This window comes from Mirounga angustirostris, unplaced genomic scaffold (assembly GCF_029215605.1).
Source record: "Mirounga angustirostris isolate CCGP_5_RB_7025 unplaced genomic scaffold, mMirAng1.0.hap1 SCAF_12, whole genome shotgun sequence".
Classification (NCBI taxonomy): domain Eukaryota; kingdom Metazoa; phylum Chordata; class Mammalia; order Carnivora; family Phocidae; genus Mirounga; species Mirounga angustirostris.
In genome coordinates, this window is record NW_026991720.1 from 64081342 (window position 1) to 64094695 (window position 13354).

A 13354-nucleotide genomic window follows, 5' to 3' on the forward strand; every position below is an offset into this window, starting at 1 on the left:
CAGACTCTTAACTATAGAGAACAAAGTGATGGTTACAGAGGGGAGGTGGGTTGCGGGTTGGGTTAAATAGGTGATGGCGATTAGGAGGGCACTTGCTGTGATGGCACCGAGTGATGTGTGGAAGTGTTGAATCATTATATTGTACACCTGATAATATTACACTATATGTTAAGTAGCTGGATAAAGTAAAATTTAAAAAAGTAAAATAAAAATAAATATTAAAAAATCAGTACTATAATTAAACTGGACAAGGTTATTTTGTTTTGGCACAAAGATAGGGTACAGAACAGTACTACACGGACTTGTCATCTAAAAACCTTTTTTTTGAACTACCTTGCAAAAATGTATTTTGCTGCATTTTCACAGAGCTACATAAAAGGGATAAATGACTGGGGAGTTTAAATGATAAGTAAACTATTTATTTAAGGACTCTTCAATGATGTGCCTGTTTGGATAATATTATTCTCCAAAGCTGATAGGTGATTCTTATTCCTTATATTTGAAATTACTGGCTTTAGTTCAGTTTTAAAGTGAAAGATTCCAGGTGCTGTAACATAGAATTATTGCTATATTCTAGCAGATTATAGGGACTAGAAAGAGGCAGAAGTCTGTTACGACTAAAATACATTTCTATTATTCAAGGCAGGCTCCAAATCTGTAAAAGTCAAGTTCAAGGAAGTCCATTTTCACCACCATTGATTTTCACTGAAGGCAGACTGTTTTCACCTCATTGATTTTGATGTTGATTGAGTCATGTTCATCTGGTTGGTCAGTATTTGGGAGCTTGTTCATTTTTGATGGGTTAATTTGCCTAGGATCACTGATCAGTTACCTTGATGTAGAGCTACTGTTATTCAACATTTTCTCAGGCCACATATTAAGAAATTTAAAGAGCTATTTAATTAAATGGAATTTAGTTTCCTAAAGAATTTACCTAATTCTAAAAAATTAATAGTTTATTTACCTTTAATCACAAAATTTGGATCACATATTATCCTTTAACCAGATGATACTACAAGGCCATATAAAACAGACATATATGTTATTCATGCTGTAACCCCTTTAAAAAGCAAGAACTTTACTAGGGAAAATGACTTCTACAGAAATATAATTTACAAAAGTCACAAAACTGTGATTGGTCATTAATGGTTGAAAATGGAAAGCAAGTTCTACAGCCAGATTTGATTAACAACATCCAAATAAATCTCCAAATCTAAAACTCTTGATTCTGTTATGGTCCACTTATCATCATTCACAAACCAGCTTCTCTACCTACTGCATATATAACCCATCAAATGGAAACTTTCAGTTTAAACAGAACCTTCTATCTGTGAATTTAATATGCAATTCACAGGAGTGCATCTGGCTTATATCTGAGATAATAATTATCTTTTTGCGACACATTTATGAGTTTTCCTTTCATTAATTTTTATCTTAGAGATTTTCATTGTTCTGGTAGTCTAGTTTTGGAACAAACACCTGCTTTTTACAACTCTTAGCTGAATTCCTCAAGATTTTATGCTTAAAACACTAGACAATTCTATATAAGATTTTTGAGCCTTTGTTATTCCAGCTGAAACTGTCCTATCTTCCCTTTGTTTCCAACTCCTTCATAAAAGTATAAATCTGTAAGTGATTTTGAATGAATGGTGAATCAAGAATTTGTTTTTTTCTGTATCAGCAATCTCCTCTTATTAGCTTTTGTCCCATAAAGTGCAAATGGTTTAGATTTCTTATGAAGATATTTCTGAAATCTCTTTTAGTTTATCCCATTTTGTATTGAGACCTTCTATAGTGTTGCTATAAGCAAGTGACTCATAACACTGGGAACACATAATTATTGCTGTTGTTGTTATTCCCATCATCATCATTTTAGCTTACCATCTACTTTGTATGTCAAGTAAAATCTAAAACGTGAAACTAATTTTGTAGTCAGAAGAAATGATGTATTGGCCAGTATACTGAGAACCTATCTGATCTCTAAGCTATTATTATATGTCTAGAGAGACATCACCACCTTTCCAGAACTCATAGAACTTAAAAATTATTTCCATATTATATGATGCCAGATATATAGAAGCAAGAGTTTCTGTTATATTATTTCCTTTATTTGCTAAAAAAGATTTTTGTGAACATCTTTTATGTCTATACATGGACTATTGATAGGTCTTGGGAAAGGTAGCATTAATTTTAGTCAACTTATAATTCTTTTATGTAGAAAAAGACATGGAAATAGAAAAAGTTAATGTATGATAATTATAAGTAATATCACACAGTTACATAAAATTAATTTCCAGGTAAGAATTTTAGGCGATTAGTATAACTGAAGAGGTTAGTTAGTATAGTATTATGGCATATACCATAATAAGAACTTCAGATTTTACTCTGCATGAATTGAGAAAACTACTGAAAAAAAAATTTTTTTTAAGATTTTATTTATTTATTTGACAGAGAGAGAGACAGCGAGAGCAGGAACACAAGCAGGGGAGTGGGAGAGGGAGAAGCAGGCCTCCTGTCGAGCAGGGAGCCCGATGTGGGACTCGATCCCAGGACCCTGGGATCATGACCTGAGCCGAAGGCAGACACTTAACGACTGAGCCACCCAGATGCCCCAAAACTACTGAAAATTTTAAGCAGCTATCCCATGACTTGACTTGCTTTCACCAAAAAAAAAAAAAAAAAAAAAGCACTGTCATTTCAGTGAAGGCAACTTCATTTCAATTAAGGCAACTGCACCATTCCAGATGCTCTGTTCAAAAAACTCAGGATCATCTTAGGCTTCTCTCTTTCTCTTAAACCCTACATCCAATCTTGCAGAAAATTCTGTTAGTTGGTTCTTAAAAAAGATATCAAGGATCAAAACATTGCTCATCCTCTCCCTTGCTACCACTCAGATTCCAACCACAAAAATCTATTAACTTGAACTATTTGAATAGTCATCTACCTGGTGTCCCTACTTTTGGAAGGTGTTCTCCTTGAAATTGTATTTGATTGTTAGGTTCTGCTTTTCCAGTTCCTTTCAGAAGGATTGGGGAATATCCAAATACTCTATCACTACCATCATCTTGGCCCAAGGAAAATGCATTCTTGCTTTCTTGATTCTACTCTATAGGCTTTCATCTCCACCACTGAAATAGATCATGGTCAAGGTAAACAGTGCCTTCTATTTTGCCAAGTAAAATGCTCAACTATTAGACCTCTTCTGACTTGGTCTATAGCACATTTGACATGGTGGATCACTTCCTCCTTCCTAAAATACCTTATTCAACTTGACTTGTAGGACATGACCTTACCTTTCCTGGATTTTTTCCTTGTTTTATAGGCTACCTCTTTTAAGAATCCTTTACCTGTTGTTCTCTATTTCTCTGAGTTCTAAATGGTTGGGTGCTCTGGAAATCAATCCTGAGAGTTGGCACTGTCTTAACCTAATACTTCCTAAAGTAAATGCATCCAATATCATGACTTTAAATAGCCTTATTATACTGATAATCCTAAATTTTCAGCTTTAGCTTTTCCCCTTAATTCAATTCTTATATATCCAGTTAACTACTTCAAAAAAATATCCCCTGATCTCTGTCAACAAATCAGTTCCTGCGGTCTACTCTGTCTCAGTAAATATCAACTCCATTCTCTCTCTTGTTCATGCAGATTAACTTGTTATCCTTAACTTCTCTCTATTTTTATTTCCCATCTCATTAACATATTTTATTCGTTATATATCCAAATTATATCCAAAATGTGATCATTTCCCACCAGTTCTACCTCCAACCCCGGGGTAAAACTCAAGATACTCTTACACTCTAGAGTATCCCATCAGCATAAAAATAATGTTTCCTTTACAACTTAAGCTAGGAATAAGTGCTTAAAATAGCTCACCATTTTCCCATTTACTCGGTGAAAAACCCAAAGACAACACGAACTACCCATCCCCAGATAAACTGGATTTCTGCCTCTCTGACTTCATCCTCTACGATCTTCTATGTTCCCTTGCTCACTATGTTTCCATCACTTTGATTTCCTACAGTCCTTAGATATATCAAGTATTCTTCCATTAATAGACTTTTGTATTTGTTCTACCACCTTCTAGAACATGCTTTTCCTTTCTCTGATTATTCTCCTACTTCCTTTAATTTTTTTCTAAAATATTAACATTAAAGAGCTATTCACTGGCCACCCTATAAAAATGAACACTCTCCCAACCTGGAACTCCTAATCTTGATTCTGCCCTTTTGAAAAAAATATATACTTAGCCCCAATTAAATGTGAGAGATTGGCGTGTTTATTTTTTGACTCTTCAATTAGTATGTATGATTCACTGAGAGTGGTACTTTTCTGTTTTGCCTAATACAATATTCCCAGTGCCTAGAGTATTTCCTACCCAATGGTAGATGCTTAATAAATATATATTGATGAATATATCTTAACACTCACATTTAATAAATCTTATCTTTTTTGAAAGATCTTACTCAGGTCTAGTTTTAATAAAATATTAAACCATCACTGCCTTTTCTTTTCTTTTTTTTTTAAAGATTTTATTTATTTATTTGAGAGAGAGAGAATGAGAGACAGAGAGCATGAGAGGGAGGAGGGTCAGAGGGAGAAGCAGACTCCCTGCCAAGCAGGGAGCCCGATGCGGGACTCAATCCTGTGACTCCAGGATCATGACCTGAGCCGAAGGCAGTCGCCTAACCAACTGAGCCACCCAGGCGCCCCAAACCATCACTGCCTTTTCTAACTCAAGTAGAGGTGGTGCTGCTCTGCCTCCCTACCTGGGTGGAACAGAAATTGTGAATGGAGCCATGATGATTTTTTGTCTGCATTAGGCATATAAATGCACACATAAGCAGTTCCCTTCCCCAACTATAGATTTAAGGGGAGGGTAATAGGAAAGAAGAGGCTGGAGAAAGAAATCTATTAAATTTGTGCATGAACTCCTAGCCATATCCCTAAGAGGTCCATTCATGAAACCAATCAATAGGTGTATATATATGTGTGTGTGTCTGTGTGTGTGTGTAATATATGTATAGGAACACACACACAGACACACACATATATAAAGAAGAAACAAGTGGAAATTTTTAGAATTAAACATAAAACAACCACAATAAAAGTTAGATTTGATAGGCTCGATAGCAAAATGCAGATAACACAGGAAACAACCAGTTAACTAAGAAACAAAATAATAGAATTATCTAAGTTTGACAAAAAACAGAAAATAAATTGAGAGAAATTGAACTGAGCTCCAGGGACCTGTGGGGCAATAATATAGATATAACATATATGTTATCAGAATTACAGCTGGAGAGGAGAAAGAATATGGACCCAAAAAATTATTTGAGAAATAATGGCTGGAAACTTCTAATTGATTAAAAAAAACATAAACCCACAGACTCACAAAGCTCAGCAAATCCCAAACAGGATAAATCAAGTAAAAATACATGCCCAGACACATCATCATATTTCTGAAAAGTAAAGGTAAAGAAAAAAAAGTAAAGCATTCAGAGAAGCACTGGGCTAGCTACAGAAGAATGAAAAATGGAATGACAGTGTTTTCTCGTCAGGAATTATGGAGGTTAGAAGAATATTGCACATTTTTCAAGTGCTGAAAGAAAATAACTGTCAACCTAGAATTTTATAACTAGTGAAAATATCCATCAGAAATGAAGGTTAGATAAAGACATTCTGAGCAGAAAGAAAACTACAAGATTCTGTTGTCAGCGGACCTGTTAAGTAAGGAAGGCTAGATAAATCTCTAACAATGGGGAAATAAGACCAGAGGAAAACTTAAAATATCAGGAATTTAAAAAGGCCAATGGAAAGGGAATTCACAATAAGAAAGAAAAATGGGAAACAACCTAAATGTCCATCAAATAGGGCTATTATAAAATACATAATAGAATATTATGCTGCTCTTAAAAATAAGAATAAGGATTAAAAAGGACTGCCCTACCAGATATTACAACTCATTACAGTGCTAAAGTGGTCAAACTTTATGGCATTGACACAGTAGTATAAAAACTATTCATTAGAATAAAATAGACAGTACAGAGATTCATCAAAGTTAATATGAGGAATTAATCTGAATTAATATGCATGTGATAGATAGGCAATTTAAGCCAAATGATGGTTTGTTTTAAATGGTACTGGCATAATTGAATATAAATGAAGAAGAAAACATATAATATCATGCAAAATGCCATATAAAAATAAGTTCCAGATGGAAGAAATTGAATACATATATAAATATATATATATATATGCGCTAATAATATATATCATTCAGATATTTATCAGATATTCAATAGAGATATAAGAGTAGATACAGTAAATACTAGATATATGATAAAATAAGTAAAAAGAAAATTATAGGGAAATATTTTTGGAATCTCACAAGTATCAGTCATTGCCTAAAGCAAGTATGGAAACTCAGTTGCCATAAAGAAAATGCTGAAAAAATTCCCCACCTTTTTAAAATATTCACCACCTTTTTTAAAAATTCACCACCAATTTTTAAATAAAAATTTTATATGGTAAAATTCACCATAGGCAAAAAATCGAAGAGTAGGAAAAATATTGTCAATATATACGATAGTGAAATTGTAGGTACATTAAGCATAAAAATGTAAATAAAAAGACACTTAAGTAGTGTTTGAAATGTAAAAAAATTTATAAATACCTAAACATAAATCAATAGGGAAACAGTTGAATGATTTATGCTATATACATGCTATCACATGCTATCAAAGATATCAAAGGTAATGAGTGCAATCCATAAGTATTTCCCCCAAAGAGAAAGTGACATGACAGAAAATGAAAAACAAGTTTTAGAATAATATAAAGTATATTATTTTGTAAAAATAAATAGAATAAAAATAAAACATTACATATGATGTTGAGGTTCCCTTTGTTTGCATTTTTCCATTTTATTTTAATTTCAGTTTCTTATTTGATTATTACTATTATACCTGTACAAATTAAAATACAACATGGAAAGCATTATTCTTGATATCAAAAGTGGTTGTTAGAGTTTTTACATTATTTCTTCAGACCTAAAATATAATTACAGGAGTGTAAAAACACCAGCTTTCTACAGGGTAAAAACCTGTCTCAAACTATTTATCTTCACTCCCTGGGTACCACACTTAACAAGGCTCTAGTTAGTATACTTGCTTGCTAGTCAGCAGACCTGGATTCCATTTCTGCTCTTATCATTCTGCCCCAGTCATGACACTAACCACAAGAGTCATTCTCTCCATGAATAGTCACCATCCCTGTCAGACAGACAAAATGAGTGAGGAAATGATATGGTTTCCAAAGAACTAAAGTTGGCCTTTTTCCAGAGGTGTCTCCATAAACACAGAGTTATCGTCAGCTTTTCTCATTTTCACTCCATAAATTCAGTCTGTTAACTAGCCTTAAATTCTAAAGTTAATATATATAATGCTGCTCTTCTTCTAAAAAGCAGAAGGATCTTAAGATGCTTATAAAGAAAAAGAAGACATCAGCTACAAGTATAAAGTTCATAAAATATAGCTTTAAAAACTATAGCCGCATTTCCAATATAATCTAAATTTATAGGATCCTCTCTCCCCTAAAGAAAACAATAAAATAAAAAAGTAGATGAACACTGTACTCTGGAAATCTCTTCCACAAGAAAAATAAGGACACATTTTTCAAGAAATATGTACCATTATAAAATAAAAATAAAATAAAATAAAATAAATCTATGAAAGAAAAAGTGAGTAAAGAAAGTAAAAAAAAAGTAGGGTAAAAACATAAGTGAATGAGAGAAATATTTCAGAGCTATGAAAGGAACTTAATAATATATCTACACTATTACAGAATAAAAAAATACATTAAAAAGAACAAGTAAAGGAATATAAATAGCAAAATATGCCAACTGCATTCAATATTAGAAGGTAATCCCCAAAATATGATATCCAGCTAAACTGTTCTTCATGTATAAATGTATATTTTTAAATGTTATACAATGTCCGCAGACTCAACAATTTAACAAGCAAAAATGAGAACAGAAGCAAACACTGCTACTTTTGGCTGGAATCCAACCAACTAGGACATTTATCAAAATAAGAAGCTCAGGAATATAGAAGTTATACTATAAAAGAAATGCCATTGAACATTGAATCCACAAAGATGTAGTAATGGGGCTAAATAGCTGTTGTAGTTCTGGGGACAAAAGAATGTATTTTTAAAAAATGACAAAGCCCACGATATAAAATATTAATATAAACATGGTGGACAGCAGTAAAAATAAAAAGGCCCAGAAACAAAATTCTGGACATGGAGAACAGGGCTACTGTGTCTGTTGCTAAGGTTATTTTATATATTATGCCCTGTCTGGCTATGGAGGTAGAGACAGGTGACATATAAAGGCATGTTAAGAGTACTAATTCCCCCATCATTCCGGCAACAGTCAATAGTTACTATAGCTTTCCCAAAGCTAACAAATCATGAAATAGATTTAAGTGTGTTGTTTAAAGCACTAAAAGAAACCATCCAAAGAAGAGAAAACAATTTCTACACTCTCCAAATTCCCCTACAAAGAGGAGATAAAGAATTGAGGCAAATACAAAACAAATACTAGACAAATACAAAAAAAAAAAAAAGATGTATATACATAGGCATATGTATCTTCCATGCCACTTCCATATCATGGCAAAGGTTGCGTAACATTATGCAACATGCTTTCCATTCAAATAAAGCATCTGACAGTGTTACATTTAAAAATTTACAAATGTACCTTTATTTTTCTACAGCATAGATAGAAAATTCTATTCCTCCAAAATTATGTAACATCTTAAAGTCTTGCTATGGGCCTTCTTTGGAACTGTTGTTTCATTTTGTGTATCTTCAAGTGAGAGTTTAGTGTTCCAGATAGAAACATAAAATCCAGCATAAACAGCCACCAATAGCCTTTTGTTTATTTTACTATAAAGCTTGTACAACTAGAGCTTGCACAATTATCATCACAAGCTGTCAGCTTTCAAAACAGTTTATACTCTCATGGTTTTAGGGAAGCAATGGCTTTATGTTAAGTGGTTTTGTAAATATTACAAATATATATGTAAACACTTATAAAATATATGTAAAATAGCAATAAATCATACTCTTGAAATTATAAATGCAATTTTGAGGGTCTTTCTTATCTCCATGATAGTTTGAAAAGTGTGTTTGGGTTTTGAAATGTGCAACTAAAGTTAGTATGAGTTTTTATCTATTCACATTATCTGTAAAGTAGGGAGAATCATTTGAATCAGTTAAATAACTAACAATTATCTGATGGTTTAAGCAGAGACTAATTACACTGAATTGGAAATATCTAAGTGCCTATCAGTTTGTGTTACATGTTTGTTTAATTGGCTGAAAACCTTAAGAAAGTCTGATTAAGTACAACAGGATTGCATGTATGGAGGAATTCGAACTTTGGGTCAGGGATATTTTGCATGGATTCCTGTCTCAGTGGACAGTTAGGAGTAATAAGCAAACTTAGCATTTATTTAATATTTGTCCATAAATATAGAACTTAAGGGTTTCGATGTGGGATTCTGCTGGAATTAACACTTACCGAAAACTATGGTTTCTTAAGTAATTTGCATAAGATCTGAAGTGATTCCCTGAGAAACCTTGTAAGGCAGTTAAGTATTACTGGCTTATTTAAGATGATAAGACCCAGAGTTTAAGTAATATGTCCAAAATCAGTGAGTTTGTAAATGGGGAACAAGGGTTTGGGGAAAAAAAAAAATCTCTCTTAAAGCCCATGGATCCGGGGCGCCTGGGTGGCTCAGTGGTTAAGCAACTGCCTTCGGCTCAGGTCATGATCCTAGGGTCCTGGGATCGAGTCCCACGTCGGGCTCCCTGCTCGGCGGGAAGCCTGCTTCTCCCTCTCCCACTCCCCCTGCTTGTGTTCCTGCTCTCGCTGTCTCTGTCTCTGTCAAATAAATAAATAAAATCTTTAAAAAAAAAAAAAAAAAGCCCATGGATCCTTTAACACTGGGAATCATTACAGCATACCAGCTTGGATTTTGCAGAGTCAAGTGGTAGAAAGCCTTCTGGAAATACAATGTATGTCAAATACTGTAACCATTAAAGCAGGAAAAGAAACAACACTTAGCTTTTTGCCTCCCATTTGTTATCCCATCTTCAATGATTCAACACTGCTGCAGGTGGACAAGTTGTTTACTGAAAAAATCCAGAGTGACCTACATGTACACAGTGAATATCCTGCATATCCCATACATGATGACCCTAGCAATCCTCAAGAAATTATTCAGATTTCTTTATACTCAATATTTTTTAGTGTCTTCCTTTCAGTGGTTGAGGTAGTCCTATTGTTGAAATGCCCACACAAACACACTGAAAACCTTAGGAAGACATTTGAAATATTTTCCTATCAGTTTAGGGAAGTGTTGCATCACTGCTATGGACTGTCAGCCTCATTTTTGATTGGTCATTGACTCACTCATTTGTTTTTCCAATATCTGGGGTAACTGGCTTATCATTTGAGGGGGAAAACCTACATTACTAAGTTTTATTAATACATGGAAAATGGGTTCCCTTCTTCCTGGAGGTTTTTACAAAGTTCAAATAAATGGTAATCCTATATAATGTAATATAGAGTATTTGCATTTCTCTTTCTGTTGGCATTTCTAACTCAGCTCAAAATCCCTGGATGTGAGTATACATATGGTGCCTAAAGCTACGTTACTAAAAGAGACAGTCATATTTCATAGTCCAGAAGCTATGAGATAAACCTTCCCTCTATTTTCTTTTCTGTCTTTTTTCCTCTGGAAGCTATTGCATCAATAATAGAAACAAGAGAAAGGCCATTTTGACAGACTTGCTAAGTCTACTCTTACATTTCACATCAATGCCTTATTTTGTCTTTTTCATTAATTCAATTTGGATGATTTGGCTTCATTTGAAGGGAAACCATCGTCAATCTCCAAATTAAATAAAATAATAAAAGTCATGTACTCCTTCACAGGACTATTATTTTTCACCTTGCAGCTATTTCCTGAATAGCTCTTTCTTTTGAAACAATTTAATTTAGAAGTTCTCATAAACATTCTGTGTCCTTCATCATGGACTCTGAGACACAGAAATGACTGTGCAGGGTTACTTGACTCATTTTCATATGTTCATTTTAGGTAATAAAGTGGGGGAATTTTCTCTATACCTTAGCTTTGTACTAGAATTGTGTGGTGGCTTTATCCTGAGTGCAATCAGATGCTATACTCTAATGATACACATCTGCATTTATTAAATATGTAAACTTATGCTACACAAAATGATTTCCTGTTTTGCACAAGTAAGCAAGAATTATTATCAAAGGAAACTGGATGTACTGAAAGAAGGAAAAATGGTCAGGATGTTCAAATGAGCCTGAACATACAATACTTTATGTACCTGATTTTTTCGTATTATTCCTAGAATTTTCCCCTCAAGTCACAAAAGAGTGGCCAAGAACACAAAAGTATTTGTTTTCTTTACCAAAAAATGGCACATATTCAGCAATGTATCATTTCTGTTATCGTATGTACAAAATATTGGCTTCAGGAAACAAGAAAACTTTGAAAGCCTTTAAAATTGGCTATTTGTGATAATATGACAAGGGATTAAAAATTATAGTTACCAGATTGCCATTTGCTACTAAACAATTTTAGTTCAACAACTCAAGTCCTCTTTTAGTAATGTAAAAATTGTTTGATTAATACTAGATAAGACTATAAATTCATTTGGGGCAGGAGGTAGATTACAGGCTCTCAAAAAGCAATATCTAAATTGTCAAGAACAACTCTACCTGACTACTAAAGGACATTGTGTGTAATCTTATATCAGAGGTAATTCTTGATTTATTTTCCTTGCATCCCCAATTTACTACTTATGTACTCTCATTTCCATTGATATAGTTGTATTCGTCTTCAGAACTCTTGGGACTGTACTGGGTTTGTCTGGCAAAATCTTAGCAATTAATTGAGTAGGTGTGTCTGCATGTGTGTGTGTGTGTGTGTACCTGTGTGTATGTCTAAAAGAGAAAGAAAGGAAGATGAAGAGAGCATGTACAAAATTTGTGTTTTTTATTTATCTGAATTTTTTGAAGATGTTGAGTTAAATCTTAAGGAATTTAGGAACATTAACATTAGAAGATTAACTTGGTTTATTATTGACATTTTCATTGGCTTGTTTTATTTCCTTTGCTATTGTAGATGTGTTAAAAAAATAAGATTTCATATTTCTACCAATGCCTTCTGCAAGCATAATGTTATTGTTCACTTTGCATGCCTGCTATGCTACAATAGCACCACATGGTGACCAACTCCTTCCCGTGAACAACCCCAGGCCTTGCAGCTTTTGGAATATGAGCCAAGTTCTAGGTCAGTGATCTCCTGTTGCTTTATTCTGATCTTGCTGGTACTGATTTCATTTCTGACTGGGCAAGTGTCATTCAAAAACAACAACAAAGTCCTTGCTTAAAGGATTTAACACAGATGAACCTTGCTGTATGTGTCTTTAAAAAAAGTGATCAGACCCATGACCTTTTGTTAGAGTCTGATTTTCACATCAATTTAGAGTACTCTATATTACATATGCACCAGTGGATTCTCATATATGTTGAGAATGCATAATTTCAGAGCTTGACAATATAAATGTGTTTTAGATAGATGACAGGGTCTAACTTTTTAATACACTCTCACAGAAGGCAGAAAAGTGGAAATGAAAATGTAAAAGACCACTAGATAAAATACCAAAAATGAAATACTGTCTTGAAGCATTGACCAGACTGAGAATAACATATGCACCAGAGAAAAGTAGGTATGTTAAGTAAAATTAGAATTGTGCCTCCTGGCCATTATGTTGAGCTGATTATAAAGACTGGATATATATTTCAACTGAATATACAGAAGTTGAATATTTTTAAAAATTCCTACATAAGATTTTTCTTATTTTCTCTATGGAAACAGAGAAAATAACAAGTATAATATAAATCCAGATTGGCAGAAATATTTTCTTTTTTGTCTGCTTGTAAGAAAGTAAAGTTGATGGGAGAAAAAAAAAAAAAAACATGGGTGATGAATGTAACTTATTTGTGCTCCCAGCTTTCAGAATTGTTTATTTCCTATCAAGATATTATGTGACTCCGTCATTGATATTCTATATATAAAATTAAACAAATACCTTTAGTTCAACCAAAAATAAATGCTAAAAAGTTTTAGATAAACTGCTTGTTCTTCTAAATTGCAAAGAATATAGATTATGAAAATGGAAAGATATCTTATATAGAAGAAGAGGCTGATAACATTAATCAAAATTATTCCTTGTAAAAACCACTTGG